Below are 18,939 nucleotides of genomic sequence, written 5' to 3' on the forward strand. Positions count from 1 at the left end.
CCTTGGGGCATGTCGAATTTTACATAGTGGAATAACGGTCTACAAAATAACCAGAAATATAATCCCAGATGTTGAACACGGGCGGGGTTCCAGCAGCGCCAACTGGAACCCGATAACGAATAGCTGACAACCCCGAGACTTTTATCTGGGATGTTATTGAAGGGTATTTCCATTCATTCAGTACTTGACCATCGTTTGGTTTAGACGTGCCACCATTGACTGCCCAAGCCTCGTCTCCAGGTAGCACGGCTGCCATCCGTTTTATCTATTTTGTATTTTCCACATTTTTATATTACTTCAATATATAACGATCACATAATGTAAACACCACTGTTTCATTTTCTTTTACCTCTATTCACCGAGCCATCCCAATTTACCCTAAAGTTATAATAGATGAAAACGTAATATTTCCCATTATATGTAAACATCTAGATACAGTTGATTCATCAACTGTTAAGTTGTCTGAAGGTTTTTCGATAATTTGAGCTCGATTTTCGAACATTCTAGGTCCTGCCTCCGTTCTTTGTTATTGACATCACAATTATGACTTTTAAATCATCGAAACCATAACTATTTATTGGAATATAATGGAGCACCATCATTATAAACTTCTAAGAGTGCCTGATAGTCTTCGACAGCAGACTTCTTTAAATGTTTATCTTCTGCTTTATCGAACTAATCTAAAATGTTTTTTATATAATCGTGTCATTTATTTTATGAATAACATTTATGTATTCATGTTTTATGTATGTTATTGTAGATTGTACTTGAGTTCTTATAAAACAAACAAACGTATTTTGTTAAGAATAAAACTATAATAATTGACATGATAGTGACACTGAAATAAAAAACAGCTATATAGCGAACACAATTTAGGTAATTCCTTGTAATTTAGTGCTATACACACACTCGGTAGCTTATATTGGTTTAGATCACATAGGTATTTTTGATAAATCAAAACTATAAATGCTAGAGAATTAGCAAGCTTGAGAACCAAGTTCACCTTGAACCAAATGTAAAATTTAACAAATTTTATCAATAATCCCACTCATATTCAAATTTGAAATAACCACTTTCGTTATCCGTATCGATATCCGTATAGATAATAATATTAATAATATTATTGATATGATAATCAATATACGACCCTTACAGTAATAATGCGAAATTTCATTCAGTGTTTTATCGAACTAATCTGAAATGTTTTTAAATAATCGTGCCATTTATTTTATGGGTATTATACAACTATTATGGTTTTATGTACGTTAACTGTATATAAGTTTGTAGCGACCTTGAGGCATGTCGAATTTTACATCGTGGAATCACGGTCAACAAAGTACCCAGAAATATAATCCCAGATGTTGAACACGGTGGGGTGCCAGCAGGGACAAGTAGAACACGATAACGAATAGCTGGCAACCCCGAGACGTTTATCTGGGATGTTATTGAAGGGTATTTCGATCATTCAGTAACCGACCATCGTTTGGTTTAGACGTGCCACCATTGACTGCCCAAGCCTCATCTCCAGGTAACACCGCTGCCAACCTTTTTTTTATCATTTGTATTTTTACATTTTTATATTACTTAAATAAATAACGGTCACATAATGTAAACATCATTGTTTCATTTCGTTTTACCTCCATTCACCGAGTCACATCATTTACCCTAAAAGTTCTTATAAAACAAACAAATGTATTTGATTAAGAATAAAAGATATGATAAAAATTGATAGTAATACTGATATTAAAAACAGCTATATATCCAACGCAATTTAGGTAATTCTTGGCTTAAATGACATAGGTGTTATTGATAAATCAAAACCATTAATGCGAGAATTAACAAGCTTGAGAACCAATTTCACCTTGATCCAAGTGTAAAATTTGATGAATTTTATCAATTCTCACATTCAAATATGAAATAACCACTTCCATTATCCGTTTCGATATCATAGATAATGATACTATTAATATGACTGATATGATAATTAATATACGACCTCCACAGTAATAACGCGAAAATTCATTCACTATTTTATCGAAATAATCTAAAATGTTTTTAAATAATTGTCTTATTTATTTTATGAATAACATTCAGGCTTTATGTATGTTATTATACACTGTGTATGAGTTCTTATAAAACAAACAAACGTATTTTGTTAAGAATAAAAGACATGATAAACATTGATAGTGATACTGAAATTAAAAACAGCTATATAACGAATAACTATAAATGAATTTATTTGAATTCTTTTTCACAATGTCACAAACTAGATGTGTTTTTTTTTTAATTTTTCAGAAATGTGGCAGGATATTCATTCAGACTACATATGTAACTTTTACTTTGCGTAGATCATGATCATCAGTAACAGCAATAGGCAAGATGAATATTTTTAATATATAAATAATATAATATATATAATTCGATGTATTTTTTATATATATTTTAAAGTCTCCTTTTACTAACTGTGGGTTTATCTGGAATGGGCCTAATGTTTAACGTGGGCTCCGAGAACCACGGTCCTCAGCATTAAGCCTACCGACTGGCCAACTTTAGAAATCATCTGAGAAGACATCCGGTCTTACCCAGCCTGGTTACTGGCGTGACTGGGATGATTTATCTTGTCGGATTTTACACTCTTGCCTAGAACATTCTCAAATTTTAAACAATCACAAACATAAATGTCCAAGACCAAGCCCCAGCAGGATTGGAACCCGCGGCTATCGCAACAATAGGGGGACCGTCCCATCGTCTTTACCACTCCGCCACCAAGCCGGCTTCGATGTATTTACTTCACTCAGAATAAAAGTTATTTCTACAAAAAAAAATCGATTTGAAAGAAAAATTGTCGTTTAAAATAGTAGAATTTTAAATGCGCGCTAATACGTTCCAAATCTGCGCGTGACGTACTTGTTTAGGTCGGACCGGACGATCTGCAGGCCTTATTTACACACTGATTTAATAATTTTGTGTAACAATTAGACATTCTAATTTGTATTGATAGTGCGAGAACCACTAATGTAATTTTTCATCGGTAAAACTCCACATACCAGTTGTATATTTTCGTTCCAAGACACAAAAATGCGATTAAATCTTACATGGTGGAAACCAGCCAGTATAGTTTGAACATCAGTAATTTATTCACAACAGTAAGATCATTTTAATGTAACTATTTACTATTTTAAGTACTTTTGATTCTGTCTAAAGTGTAATTAACGTAAAATAGAGGTAAATAACACTGTTGAAAACATTTGAGGTTGGGTCTCATTTGTTTGGTTTATTGTGTATATAAGTCACTAATAATGTTGTTTTTTGTCAATTACTAAATAATTTAGAAAATTATATTTAATATAATGTAACTGGTTTAATTCTACATCCTAAATGTTTCTACAAGATTCAGAAGAAAATGGGCTTCTAACTCAACTCTTCACTACTGAACGACTACATATTTTCAAAATACAAAGATATAAAATATTAAATAAATCCAAGCCTTCAACGAGTGCCAATCAAATCCCATCATGGTTATATAACGAATATCAAATATCTAGTTCTTTGTACATTAAATAGTTCGATGAGTTACACTTCAACAGGTTAAGGGTAAGTGATATATATTTTATTGAAAAATATGATTTTATCAATTTTTATAGTCTGGAATGTTTGTTATAGGAAACAGAGGTTTCAACTATCTTGAACAACATTTACGTACAACGTTTGAGCCCAAATTATGACAATAAAGTCAAGTAGAGTAAAAGAAACTAAGCATAGATTAACTTTAAGTATTCATAAGAGATCCTAATTTGTTAAAGCATGTCTAAACAGAAATATTGTAAAGTACTTTTGTAAAATAAACTTCCAAATTACAATTTGTCCATTTTATAATCCTATTTATCGCAACAGAAATTGATAAATTTAAAGTATTTACAGACAAATGAGATGCCGGCTGACGTTTTAACCAAAAGTTTGTGTTCTGTGAAACATTATAGTTTTTTAGAGATTTTAGGTATTGTCAATGTATTGTGAGATAATATTTATATTATATTTTCCTGCTAGTGGGAGTGTTAAAATGAGCCTAAAGTATAATAATATCTGGTTTTGTGTACCTGCAAAGGGTCATTTTTTGTCACCCGAAACCGTTTTGGTTTCCGATCTTATATAATGAATAAAGTCAGTCTGCACTGAAAATTCGACCGAGTCGTTTTATTTTATCACATTTTACAGAAAGAAATGAAGATACTACCGATTCAATTCTATTCTAATGCAGGCCAAATCCTTATGTCCCCAAATCTTATATCCAAATATATCCATCATTGTCAAAGAAATATTGCCACAAACCTTTGAAAACCCTTATTTACAAGATTTAATTCCCCCCGAGATCTAGCTGTTCCCATATCTCACAAAATACATGCAATTCGCTCATAGTATGTTTATTGAAGGTCACACAGATAATAATAAAATATATCGGTAATGTTTATTAAATAACGAAACTAAATTGATTGGACAAACTGGTACATTTGTATATCGCAAACTACAAACAATTGACATAAAATTAACTTTTTTTCTCTCGTTTTTTTCTCATTATCGCGATACGTAAATCAAATATCGCCACCTTATCAGCGCTTATCTTACACAAAAGTGATAAGATAAAGCAGCGAAATAAACAGAAACAGTTCGATATGAATCGAGTTGGATCAGTGTCGTTTCGTAACAAGAACGGTGCGCGTAAAGTTGTGTCGCCAGTAACAATAGCCAGAGAGTGTTGCTGCCGCTTTATCGTCGCAGTTCTCGGGACTTGAACGCTATCTGTTTCCCGTTCGACGTTGTCGGCGGAGGCTCGAGAACCGAACGCAAGCTGCGCATTATATCCGATTTACTCCGAGGAGTCAATTAGACTAATTAGGTAAATTATAGTTTGTTTAAGAGCGATACTAGAAGTTTATAGAAGTATTTATGGTTTGTATGACCGATTTGCTTATTTTAATGATACTACAATTTATGGATACTATCACTGTAATGTTAGGTCTACAAAATACCCCCTAAGTACTTTTACAATACGTCTTTGTGAATGAACGGACTTTTTGGGGACGCACGATGAACCCTTATCAAAGGGGGCAAATTCTTGGGAATAAGCCGGGAGTTGTTGTGTTATCTGAATGGAAAATTATTATTTCCTCCGTTAACCAGGTCTTTTTTCATCAAGTTTTGAATCCACAAGGCTACAATAATAATCTGAGTTCATTATTTTACCAATTTGGAAGCACACGATGAACACATTTTTTACCCTCTATGGATATTTCCTAAACATTAATTTGCTTTGGCTTCTTACCAGTTTTACCACTTTCGAAGTAGCCGACGAGCAAAATTACTTTTGCGTTTCTTGGTTGTAAATGAAAGAATTTCTTGCAGACGCGAATTGAACCCTTATCAAAGGGGGCAAATTCTGGCGAACAAGCCAGGAATAGGTGTGTAATCTTGATGGAAATTTTTTTTTTTGCTAACTAGGTTTTTTCGTGAAGTTTTCATATATTATATATATATATATATATATATATATATATATATATATATATATATATACATACATGTATATATATATATGTGTATATATATGTAAAAGATGCATGTATAAATTTGTAGCTGTCGGATCATTAGTTTGTGAATTATAACATTTTGAGTGAAGCAGCAACTTCAACTTTTGTTATTGTGAAAAAAATGGATAAAAAGGAATTTCGCGTGTTGATAAAATATTGCTTTTTCAAGGGAAAAAATACAGTTGAAGCAAAAACTTCAAAGGCTTGATGCCGGGTTTCCGGACACTGCCGCAGGAAAATCGACCATCAAGGATTGGTATGCTAAGCTTAGACGTGGTGAACTGAGCACCGAAGACGGTGAACGCAGTGGACGTCCAAAAGAGGTTGTTAACGACGAAAACATTTAAAAAATCCACAAAATGATTTTTAATGATCGTAAATTGAAATTGAATTAAATAACAGGCACTCTAAAGATATCAACTGAACTTGTATGAGAAAGCTTTGTGCAAAGTAGGTGCCGCGCGAGCTCACTTTAACAAAAAAAAACGACGAGTTGATTTGGAGCAGTGTTTGAAGATGATCAAGCGTAATAAACAGTTTTTGCTTCAGTATGTGACAATGAGTGAAACATGGCTCCATCATTTCACTCCGAAGTCCAATCGACAGTTGGCTGGCAAGGTTACGGCGTTTGTATTTTGGGATGCGCATGGAATAATTTTCATTGACAACCTTGAAAAAGGAAGGACCATCAACAGCGACACATTCATAACGTTATTGGAGTGAAGGACGAAATCGCTGAAAACGGCCGCATTTGAAGAAAAAGAAAGTGCTGCTTTACCAAGACAATGTACCGTGTCACAATTCAGTGAAAACAATGGCAAAAATCCATGAATTGGACTTCGAATTGGTTCCTTATCCACCGTATTCTCCAGATCTGGCCCCCAGCGTCTATTTCCTGACTCCGGTCCCAAAAGAATGTTAGCTGGAAAGAGATTTTCGTCGAATGACGAGGTGATCGCCGAAACTGTGACCTATTTTGAAGCAAAGGAGAAATCGTACTACAAAAATAGTATCGAAAAGTTGGAGGTTCACTATAATCAGTGTATCGCCTTTGAAGGAAATTATGTTGAATAAAAAATACTAATTTTGCCAAAAAAATGTGTTTTACTATGGTAGGCCGGGTACTTTTGAATTGACCTATTAACAACAAGGAAAATTATCGATATTTTTTGGAAAAACATGAAATATGCAAATTATGATATATTTAAGAAAAAAAATAGAAATATTGATATATCGGCCGAAAAAAGATCGATGTTCACTAAATAATATAAAAAATTTTGATATTTGTAATAAATATTTAAAATTAATGACCAAATTTTTATAATGTTTAAGAAATATATTTAATTATTTTTTCGAAATACATCAGCTTAAGAAGATTGGTATATCGATATTTTTTCGGCATCCCTAATTCAAGGCGTTGAATGAAATATTTCCCAGCATTTTATGCAACATTTTCCTATCTTTTTGGAAACATGGCGAATACCGTGTCGAAATAATGTTCTTTCTATTAATACAGATAACCAGTCGATAGTTTCGCAAACTATTTTCGCATTTCTTCAGTATTTGGAAAAAATGGTAATCAGGAGGCGTTATGTTTAGTGAATACACTGGGTGTGGCAACTTCCTATTTGACAGTGTTTCCTTCATAACTCTTGCAACGTCTGTTCAACAATTGTTATGCAAGAGAATAACTTTGTGACTTTGTGAGCTTGGTCATGAATATTCTGGTTCGGAGTCGATGTGGGTGGCTCTCCTGGACTAACCGATGATTTTTTGCTCTTGCTATTGTCGTTGTAGACTCACTTTTCATTGCTATTCACAATACGCTACAAAAAACCTTTATTTTTGGCCTGGCAAGCATTAAAACCGTTTGACAACCTTTGACTCGGCAACTGCTAGTTGTGTGAAAGTTCTTGCGGAATTTGAACTCAACTGTTATCCAATAAATCTTGTAATTTATTGTCCTTGAACTTATTTAGTTCTCCAGGTGGTTCGTTGACATTGAGATCAAAATTACCACTTTTAACTAGTTGATCACCAATTGTGATCCGATGGAGCAATATTACAATAAGTTTCAAATGAATAACTCAGTGGTACTAAATAGAAAACTATTATTTTAGGAACTTCAATTATTTTAACTGAGATGTTAAAATCATCGAAATTAAGAGTTAAGTTAGGTGGTTTAACAGTCGTTCACATTAATACGTCGCAATTTAACCAATAGATATCTCTGATTAAAATGTGGTCCTTTAAAATAAGCTTTATTTATCAATTTATTAAATTAGGTATATTTTAAGCATAAAACAGCAATAAAAAAATACAAAGTAAAATATCGATATTGGAAACTTTGTGTTTTTTGAACTTTTGCTCGGAGGTTTATCCGCTCCAGGCATCAAGTGAATTTTGCATGGTATCACATCGATATTTTTTCATCGCTGACATATCGATATTTTTAAAAATATTGATCGATATTTTTCTCTTCGGCCGACATCCCTAACCCAAAGCGCCGTGAAGTAATTACTCAGAACAATTTCCTGTTATATCAGGACTATCAAAGACTGCTGACATTAACATTTCAACTCAACATCATGATGTTTTATAAAATAAATGTTTATACGTCTGAGGTTTATTGTTTCGTGATAATATTGCACACGATAACTAATCACGCCAAAGGTCTACAGAATTCGTTTATTATTAAACAAAATAAAATTACATTCTCAGAATTTGTTTAATGATTTTAATGAATTCCTTCCTTTGTTCCCGTTTCATTTTAAAAATCAAACTTGAAAAAAAGAACCGGCACCTTCGCCATAATAAAATAATAAATATTTTAAAAATATCCTCAATATCTTTTACAATATTTAACATTAAGATACAGTCTAGGATTAATTAAAACATATAGATTCAAGTCAGCTGATACTGATGATATTACCAAGGTTAATATTAAATCCAAGGTTTTGACTTCAAGCACAATTGGGTTATAATTGTAGATATTATCGCGTATAATTAACAGGACTATCACATTAACATATTACACGCGTCGTATTAAAGATGTAAGCAAATAACTAAATAGACTGGGTTCGCGCTGCGTGAAATAATCGCTTCGGTTCGTGCTAAAGTTCAGGATTGATTGAATTGCATGTGCAGTGGTCGCGAAAATTCTCAATCGGATTCTTCTAGAGTGCGATGGTCATGGAGATAAACGGTTTAGATGATAAGCGTTGAATGTACAGCGAATAATTTGTTCATCGGATTTATTGTCTTCTATTTATAGCCTACGAATATTAGTGTTGACTTGTTATTTAAGTACCCGAAATGTTGTTAAGTCGATGTCAATATTTTTTTGATGATATGATGCTGACGTCCAACTATAGTTTATTGTATCCATCTGTTCTATCGTGATGATAATCATCATTGTCTCTTCAGCAAAACGCCTTTAAAAATCAGCAATTAAATAAAATATTGTTAACAAAAAAAACCATTTTAAAATAATATAATAATCGTTGTAATAACTAAATAAAAATAATCAAAAACCTTATTTAATCTATCTACTATACGTAATTTATATTCTACTATATATACACAATTTAGCTTAATATGTACCTAAACCTATTTATCTATTTACAATATTATTTTAACTACTACCAACTGACTACTTTGTACAACGAGTAGGCCAAGTAAAGGTACGAGTATGAGGAAAAATAGGAATAAAGAAACAATCATTGAAAATAAGGAGCGTTTCAGCCACTGGGGTCCGCTACCTAGCCTAGGTGATTTGATAAATATTCCAACTAAACAACAACAAAAAGTTATTATCCCCGCCGGGAATCGAACCCACAACCCTCGTTTGGGTGCTAAACGCTTTAACCATTACACCACATAAGTTGTGTACAAAATTTCTACGAGGTCTTAGATGCTATAGTTAGTGCTTAAAAAACTAAATGGCTTTTGCACTGAAGCACATTAACTCAGCAATAACATTATACTCAAATATCTGATTATTTTAGATAAAAAATATGTGAAAACTTTGTACGTGCTTTTAAAATTTGAGCGTTTCCCTCGACTTCCCCCAACAGATCCTGATTTGGTTCCAATGGGACCATCTCGGAAGTGCACTCTTTCGAATAAAAAGAGAATCTTGAATATCAACCCAAACTTGATGGAGAAATCGGCGAACATACATTAAAAATATATATAGACACAGCCGAACATAGAACCTCCTCCTTTTTCGAAGTCTTTTAAAAAAATACTAGGTGATCCAGTGAACCTACATTTATTTTACAAATTTTCTCCAACAATAACAATAGTCAATTGGCGGCTTGATTGGCGCAGTGGTAAAAGCGACAGGGCGGTCCACTTACTGTTGCGACAGTCGCGGGTTCGAATTCTGCTGGGGCATGGTCGTAAATTTATGTTTGTGATTGTTTAATATTTGTGATTGTCCTAGGCAAGGGTGTAAAATCCGACAAGGAAAATGACCCCAGTCACGCCAGTAACCGGGCTGAGAAAAACAGGATGTTGTTTTGGATGATTTCTAAGTTGATCACTCGCCAGTCGGTATGCTTGATGCCTAGGACCGTGGTTTAAAGCCCATATTAAACATTAGGTCCAGTCCAGATAAACCCTTGTTCGTAAAAAGGAGACTTTAAGATATAAAAAAAGTAAATTCATCAAGAGCTACAACAATTGCAAAAACTGGATCTGAATCTGGTAATGATAAAATCGATCCTAGTAAGTGATATATTTGTTCTTGTATCTGAAATGACTTAAGATTTTCATAATATATTTATGATATAAATTAGAATGTTATCAAGAAACTTTTATGATAGAATAATATCTTTATAATGGACGAAAAGGGAATGAATCTGTCCTGTATAATATGTGTTGCGCCAAATAACTATTATATATTTGAATGTTGGCCAAGAAGTTGTTAGAATAATTTCCCATCCCCAATTATTTCCCATTACCAATTATGGTAATTTTACTTTACCACCTGCATAATATAACTCAGTAGATTCACCGCTGTATTTTAATGCCTACAATATTGAGAAACGATTGTCCTTGTACCAAAACCCATTTCCATGGTGGATTTCCGCGTTATCGAACCAATATACCTATCAAAAAATATCTACATTTGTATGAAATATAAACGGTGGTAAAGTGTTAAACGGCCAGTGCCTAGAAATTATCTTCATTATTTATTATATTGTATTTATAGTCGCCGTTTGATAATTGTGGCCGGCAGTTTTCACGAGTATAACATTTTAGTTACAAAATACATTTCCGAAAATAGCTCATAAATATTTGACAACCAATAAAAATGTCCATCATCTCTTGGAACAGCGAAACTATTGATGACAGCGACAGTTACCGAAAAGTGAAAACAAAATTGTTGCTTTACCTATTTTCGTCACAATTATTTTATATTTTGTCACCATGTAAACTTTCTCAGGATTTTCACAAATATTTTAATACCTAAATCAGTCCAGCCATTCTTGAGCTTTAGCGAGACTAACAAACAATTAATTTTTATACATATAGAAGATTATGATGTTTATTAAACGATCAATTTATTAGTCGAATCGATGGAGGCAATGAGAAATAATTATGAATGATGATAGTAATACTCTATTTTGTATCTTAATTAACACAGTTCTGGAGTTTTGCTTCTGGAAATTTTGATGTTAAAGATGAACTTAATTCTGTCCGAGTAGTATATCGGGTTAAACATATACACTGCCTGAATTACAGTTCCCTGAAGTATCAGATAGCTTTCTTTATTCAGTTTTTCATCAATTTTAATCATATGACTGGTCTTATTACCACCAAACCATCCCTAAACCCTCGCGTTACAACCACCTAATTAAGAGTCTGCAGCGTTTCTGAAGCCCGTTCACCTTTTGATCGAGGCATAAAATAGACATGTTTTTCATGTTTAGATCAAAAAATCTGAAATTGGGACTGATCCGTTCATAGAAATTTTAAGAGATTTAAAAAAAAATTGCTGTCCAGTTTTTATGTGTTTTAGTTCAATCCTATTCTATATTTCTTTTTTGAGTATTAGCTAGTAATGCGTATCTCTTTCAGGCGAGAAGACAATAAAGGTCTCTACAGTTATAACTAAATTTGGCTTTCCTCCTGTTTCATTAAATCAGCGGTAATTCGAATGTCAGTTTTTTTATTATTACTCTTAGTAGTTCCACAATCTGCCCAGAGGCAATAGGTTGTTGTATTTATATTATATATACATGACATATAGAAAATCATTTCGTTAAGTGACTTCCTGCACAAAATACTATTTTAATTAATTAGTCTTATTTCAAAGCTAAAATCTGTATATGTTCAATAATCAGATCGGATGGTGTTAGACATTTTAGTCTACGCACTTTACTGTCACTTCGTGATGCACTAACACTCTTTCGAAGTACTTCACACAAACACGTTGAATTACACTCGGTGTTGGTTCTAGATGAATATCGCGTTGTATCACTTCACTTCATATTAGACTTCATAGCGGTTCCCCATAGTTGGATTCCATATGACCAAATAGGCTTGAGTATAGATTTATATAATAATATCTTGTTATCTAAAGATAAATTGGATTTGCGCCCGATAAAACACATTTGATAGAGTTTTAGTCCAAGTTGTTTCCGTTTGGTGAGTAAAAGGTCAGTTAAACGCCGATATTATTTCGATATCTATAGCATTTATTCCGGTTTTCTGAAAACTCTTGATACTAGAAATATAGCTTCACGACCTTAGTGAAAATTACTCAGAAATTTTACAGTGGTCTTAATGACGGCTTACTAGAAATTGATAAAATGTCATTTATTAAAACGGCACATTGGTTAACGTTTTCAATTTATATGAATAAAACCACTTCAATATCAATTGATGTAGTTCACTAAAAACAATAATTTTCAATGAGAATTAGAAAAAACAATATTATATTAGCACTAACTTAAGTCAAATAAACAGAAGTAAATAGAAAAGTTAAAGAAGAACAAAATATGCCATCAAAATACATCAAATCTTTCTAAAGTTACAAATCAACAGAAGAAGGTTGATTTGGTGACTAATCTACCACACGTATTGATTTGGTACCGAATTACTTCTTTTTTTTTATGGCTGTATTTCGATAATAAATTATTCATACAAATATGTGATATGGTTTTGGGATCCCCTTAAACTTATCGTAATTACAATGTTTGTATAATGTAAATAACATCGAAGATAAATTGCTAAAACAAACGAAAAGAGTAGATAATATAATGTTATAGCTTAAACTAACTTTGCAAAAATATTGTCATGTAAATAATTGATCAAAACTAATACTTCAATCATTTACCGCAATGAAAACCGAATTACTTTCTTCTGTAGCTACTATTTTGAGGCTAGCGAAGTAACATATTTTACATGGAAATGTAATGAGAACTTTTATCGAGTTAAATATGAAATGTTTATGATTCACAATGCCGTTTGTTCTTGTTAAACAACGGATTTTATGTTACACGCCGGAAGCAAAACAACAGTCAGCGATGTGGTCAACAAAATAAAACAGTAAGTGTTATTATGAAAGTATTTTTGAAAAGAAATAATCATCGACAACAGCAGTAAACAGCAATATCCCATTTATATATAAAGTGAAACATCATTAGGTGAGCGCAAGATATCTCATTGGCTTATAAGGTTATCCTCAGTTTTACAATTAGAATGAAAAGCATAAAGTTCATCCATGTCCTGGGGAATTCCCACCACAATCTGACCAATTCGGCAACACTTTTTACCTCTAATACCAATACGTTTTTAATAGTTGGGCCCAACGGAAGAAATCATATATAGGTACATGTATAGCTGTATATATTTTATATATCTATATAAAAAATTTCGAAGAATCATTTGACTGGTTATATGTTATTTGAAGGAAATTAGATTGATGGATAAATGAATATAATTTTTTTTTAATTGAACATGCCCAGAATATAATTTAGAAACAAAGACAATTATTGTATTAAATTAAAATATTTTCAGGTATTTCCATAGAATTAGGCAATAGCGACAGTAAATATATAATGTATATGGACTAAATGAATATTCAAAATTTTTCTGCTTAGAAATGTTATGAAAACGTTTTTGAATATACATAAAATATATATGGCCTGTATATATATATATATATATATATATATATATATATATATATATATATATATATATATATATATATATATATATATATATATATATATATATATATATATATATATATATATATATATATGATAATATGGCCTGTCAAATGAACAGAGTGATAAAATAGGAGAAATGAAATTAATAATATAATACATGGAAAAGTAAAAGAATAACTTTCAGGGGGTAAAAGAACACTAATAGGTGTCATTTTACCAATAATTAAAATAATAAAATAAGAGAGTAATCAATTTATAAATGATTAAAATACAAATAAAAGGTTAATATAATAATAATACAGACAGAGATAGCAACACGAGGGAATAAAATAAGGAAGAAAGTCAAAGACAGAACAACGTGAAAATCAAAATCTAAAATATAAACTAGATAGCGACCTATCTATAGTCTGTTCAAAGTTATTTTGTACTTACGTCATCTAAACTTGTGATATAAAAATATAATTTATTTTAACATTATAGAACATCTAAAAATTACAGTTAATTATACAGCCACAATAGTTTATAGGTTAGTTATAACCTTTTATTCACTATTGCTTTCAAGAATTTTGCATACGTCTGACAACCGGACGACTTTGACAGGCTCATTCGTTTACGTGTTCGAACTAATCAGACAACATTGTGTCTCTTTTTAACTGCAATAAAATGAGAAGGAAAATATTGTCTGATTATAAAACGAATTTACAAAATTGCGGTAGGCAATACATTAAACATCTTGATGACGTATGTACAAAAAAAACTTTGAATACACTATATATTCTAAGAGGTCCTAAAGATTCTTTAACGGGATTTTAAGCATTTCGTTCATTAAGAGGAAGAAATAAGTACTCTAGGATTGTTTCAGTTTTTTTAGTGTTTTAGAAGTTATTAGATGATATCTCGTTTGGGCCTCGATATTGAAAGGATCTGTAGAATTTTCAGTGTGAATACATCCAATCAAAAATCGACATAATTTCTAATAAAAATAAAATTAACGTATAAATTAATTAGTACTAGTTTATTTAATAAAATATTAATTAACTTTTTTAAATGAAAGCATTATTAAAGGATAATATTTTTTAGTTTTAAGTGTTAGGTCATTCATAGGCAGGATTTTTTAATACCTAACTCTGGTATGATATATAATTAAAAAACTTATAATAAAATTTAAAAAATGCATATCACGGGGTTTTACGTACCTTCCAGTTAACAAAATTAAGGATTATTTATGAGATCAATTAAAAGAAAGATATCCTTATCTAAAAGTATAAAATTATTGTCAGCGTTAGTCACTATACTATTAATGGCATTTCCTACATAACACTTCTTTCTACATGTCGTTTACAGATGAATGTAAAGCATCTATCTATTTAAAACACTTGTGTGATTGTTTGTTGTTAGTCTTGGGACCACATACATAACTACTACCTCTTTTTGTGATTCACTTTGAGAGGAATCCGTAGATCGCTTTTGCTTTGTACTATTCTAAATATTCTTTTATTTTTTGGTTGTGGTATCAGTAACTACTATGATTCTATTAGCGACATTCTGTTTTTCGTAAGCTGGATCTACGATATCAGATTGGTGCGTTATAATGTTATGATTTCTGACTATGGAGCTATTGGGTGAACCCAGTAGACCACTTTAATCGATTTTTAGCTCTATAATATGTAATGCTTGTTGAATATCGTCCTTATCAACTTCTTGTACTAAATTACTGTCAGATGTCACTTAAGCCAGAAGAAATTTCGCTTTGATCATAAAGACAAATTGTAGGTTAGACGGAAACGACTAGTAACAATATATTAATTAAATAATAGAAAAAAATATTCTTGATCACAAGGTTGAAAATTACTTAAACATTCCGAATCCAATTTATTTTCATCTAACAATAGTTATCAGATATCATTTTCATTGAGATTTCGCGCCATTGTTGCTATAATAGGCCTAAACACAAGGTGTTTTTCTTTCGAATACATTTTCTTCTTAGCCTAGGCTCAATTATTTCCTGATACAACGCCTCCCTGCTAAAGGAATGACCAAAGGAATGTACGTGTCGTTGTTTTCGCATCGCTTCGGTCACCAGTTTGCTTAGATAGTATCCCAAGTTTTAGTGACTTCAAATTTCTATAGAAACTGAGCTAGTGCCTTCCGCCTTTGGTAGCCGTATACCCTGAACTTCAAGCTTATATCCATCCCCATTCCAGTGGACTAATTAACAGCAACTTCAGTGCGCCTTTGGTGGCCTTACACCCTGCATTGTAACTTTTGTGCCGAAAATCCATAGACTAGAGATGTTTTTTAAAGCTTTAAATTTTAAAAATGTTTCTTAATTGGGATAATTTATTGCTAGAGTCTTGGAGTACATTTAACCCACCTTCTGTAACCTTACAGCGTCAACTAGGAAAACCTTTTTAATATAATTGATTTTCGTAAGGATTCGATTGCAAAATAGAATTGCACTTGTCATTGCTTCAGCACCCAAGTTACAACTATATGGTTTTATATGGAAATATATTTATATGGAATTAACTACGATGGACAAAAAATCCACTCAACAAACTCAAAACTGAATAAGCATTTATATCGAGTGGAATGTGGACTAAGAAATTAATAAATACATTTTTTAATCGATATATGCCCACCATACTAGCTGCTAAATGTCATTTGTCAATCTGTGGCTGTCAAACTATCAAGTTTAAATATTTGCTAAAAGTTTTCTTAAATTATCGAATTTTGTGCGCAATTTTTTTACGGAAAGCAGAGGCGACTTGATCTTATCTATTAGAAAACAAACAAACCCGTCTCGTTCGTTTTGAAACACATGACCGGATAGTCAGGGCTGTATTACATAACACCTACTTTCTAAAGAAACGGCCACGTGGGTGCACATGGTCGTTATTCGTTCTGGACAGCTCATAGTTAGTTTTTGACTACCGATGGTATGATCTTTCTGGCGAACGATCTTGATCTTTGCCCTTGATGATCTTCGAAATGGTACTATTTCTACCCAAATTTTCATGGTACCCCTCTACTAAATAGTTTTCCAAATTTTGGTGACTCTATATTCCAATAGTCTACGGCTAAGAAACTCAGCTACTACAATCGCTTTTGGTAGCCTTATACACCTTGAACTGTAAATCAAATGCCGGGAATCCACGAACTTGCGGTGTTTTCTAAAACTTGAATGTTTCTTACTTCGAATAGTTCATGGCTAGGGGTCTTCCTTCGTTCCTAGGGGGTTTAGCTACGATACTTTTGTTTGGACTCCACTTAACTACACCAAGAAACGCCTCGAGTAACTGCGGAACAATTGCCAATCCAGCGTCAACCTGTTTTCTTTTCTTGATAATTAATAAAAAATATGAAGTAGTATTAAACAAAAAGGAAACTAATACTTTACTTAAAGACTGTTTTACTTTACGGAAAGAGGACACTAAACTATGCTATTAGAAAGGGTCTATTAGAAAACATATCAACCAATCTCTCTCGTTCACTATTCAAGTACTTTTGAAACAGATGGCCAAATAATCAGGGCCAGGGATATATAGTAATATTCTGGGCTTGGGTCCTTGTTTGGTTATTAAAGAAACCTTTAATATTTTGACAATGTTTCAGTAGAATTGACAGAAATTCGGGTATTGCTTCCCTTTGCCCTATATTTCTAGCTACTTCTAGCTTGTTTACACTAGCTGAACTATTATTTTTTAATCAATTAGTTAAGAATCTCATTACTTATTCACTCGAATCTGAAACGACTCTTTAAACAAACAGTACAAAATAACTCCATTATCAAATCAAGCTAGACAAAACGTTCTATATCGACTCCTTTTGATTCATATAACACGTCCACTCTCTATTTTTTTTCTTCGCCCCGACTAGAAAGAAAATAAATACTCGCTCCTCATTTATCCATTAACGGCGGTATTATTGTAATCGAGGAAATTGCCGTGTCAAATCGATAGCGTAAGAATTCATTCTCTGACGTGTATCCATTCGACAGGGTAGTGCCTTTGACCAGGGAGCTGACGTGGGGTAAATACCGGCTGAGCGCAAACCAGTGCAGTGTTGAATTATTCCGGCGGTAGGCAGGAAGTTGGAGACGACGCCAAATCAGGTGAGACAATGAATATTTTAAAGGTTCACCGGTCAAACTTTATTATAAACTTTAAATGGAGTGCAGATGGCGACGTCCGTGAAATGCATTGAAGTTTATGTGAAAAATGTTTGATATCATCTTAGATTTTTGTTATTGTTATTTACCGGTTCAATGTTCGGTTTTTGGTACGAAAAAATAAATACCTAAACCTCAAATATATGCATTTTTTCGTGTTTACATTGATTTATTGAATCAGGTGTTTATCTTGGACAATGACCTTCTTAGAAATGTGTCAGCAACACATAAGTGTACTATCTGTTGATTAATTTTTTTATTATTTAATTATTACATTGTTACTAGTTGTTTTCGAGTAATCTACAATTTGTCTTTATGATAATTTAAATCTAGATATATAACTAAGAGGACCCATCAGTCCTATCTCAGTCTCTGGTAAAATAATTTTTATACATGTCACTGCTGTATTTTTTATTATATGCACCTCACTACACAACACTACACAAGATCAGATGGTTTGATTCTTTTGAGTCTGTGTCCTGTTCTGGTGGTATCCAAAAGCTGCAATACTTCAATATTCTCATGAGAATGTAGTCTTTCCTCATGCCGTTTTGCAATTCTCTTGATTTCTTGACCGACTGTGGGTATCTGAAGGTCTCGATGTAGGTAATCAGTACTATAGTATTTGGGTGGCCCACAATACCTCTCAGGACTTTGTTCTGAAATTTTTTTATTTTATTTATGTTACTCTTTGCAGAACATCCCCATAATTGAACTCCGTATGTCAATATAGGTTTCACTATTTGCTTATATAATTGCAATTTATCATGTTCTGATAATTATGATTTTCTTCCAATTATCCAGTACATTTTAATTCCAGTTCTTTTCTTTCTTCTTTATATGTCCCTTCCAGTGAAGTTTTGCATCAAGATTCATTCCGAGATATTTAGCGTTGTTGCTATATGGAATTATAGTATTATTTAATGTTATTGGTGCTTTTACGGTCTGTTTATAATAGGTGAACTGTACATGCACAGATTTACTTAATTTTTAT

The 18,939-nt window shown here is 32.3% G+C and overlaps 1 protein-coding gene across 2 annotated transcripts in view; it reads left to right on the forward strand.

The window, feature by feature from the left end:
• Positions 1 to 4,677: 4,677 nt before the first annotated feature.
• Positions 4,678 to 18,939, forward strand: part of LOC143203793 (uncharacterized) — a 63,980-nt gene continuing 49,718 nt past the window's right edge. Inside the window, exons 1-2 of one of the 2 annotated variants that reach the window (XM_076416092.1) lie at positions 4,688 to 4,894; positions 17,775 to 17,888. The gene's annotated coding sequence lies outside the window, so the exon portion shown is untranslated. Of the gene's footprint in view, positions 4,895 to 17,774; positions 17,889 to 18,939 lie in introns of both variants that reach the window. The other variant, XM_076416084.1, reaches the window with a different exon arrangement.

The sequence above is a fragment of the Rhynchophorus ferrugineus genome, unplaced genomic scaffold (genome assembly GCF_030347505.1).
Source record: "Rhynchophorus ferrugineus isolate W39M unplaced genomic scaffold, kcgeb_rfMv2 rfM1, whole genome shotgun sequence".
Lineage (NCBI taxonomy): Eukaryota > Metazoa > Arthropoda > Insecta > Coleoptera > Curculionidae > Rhynchophorus > Rhynchophorus ferrugineus.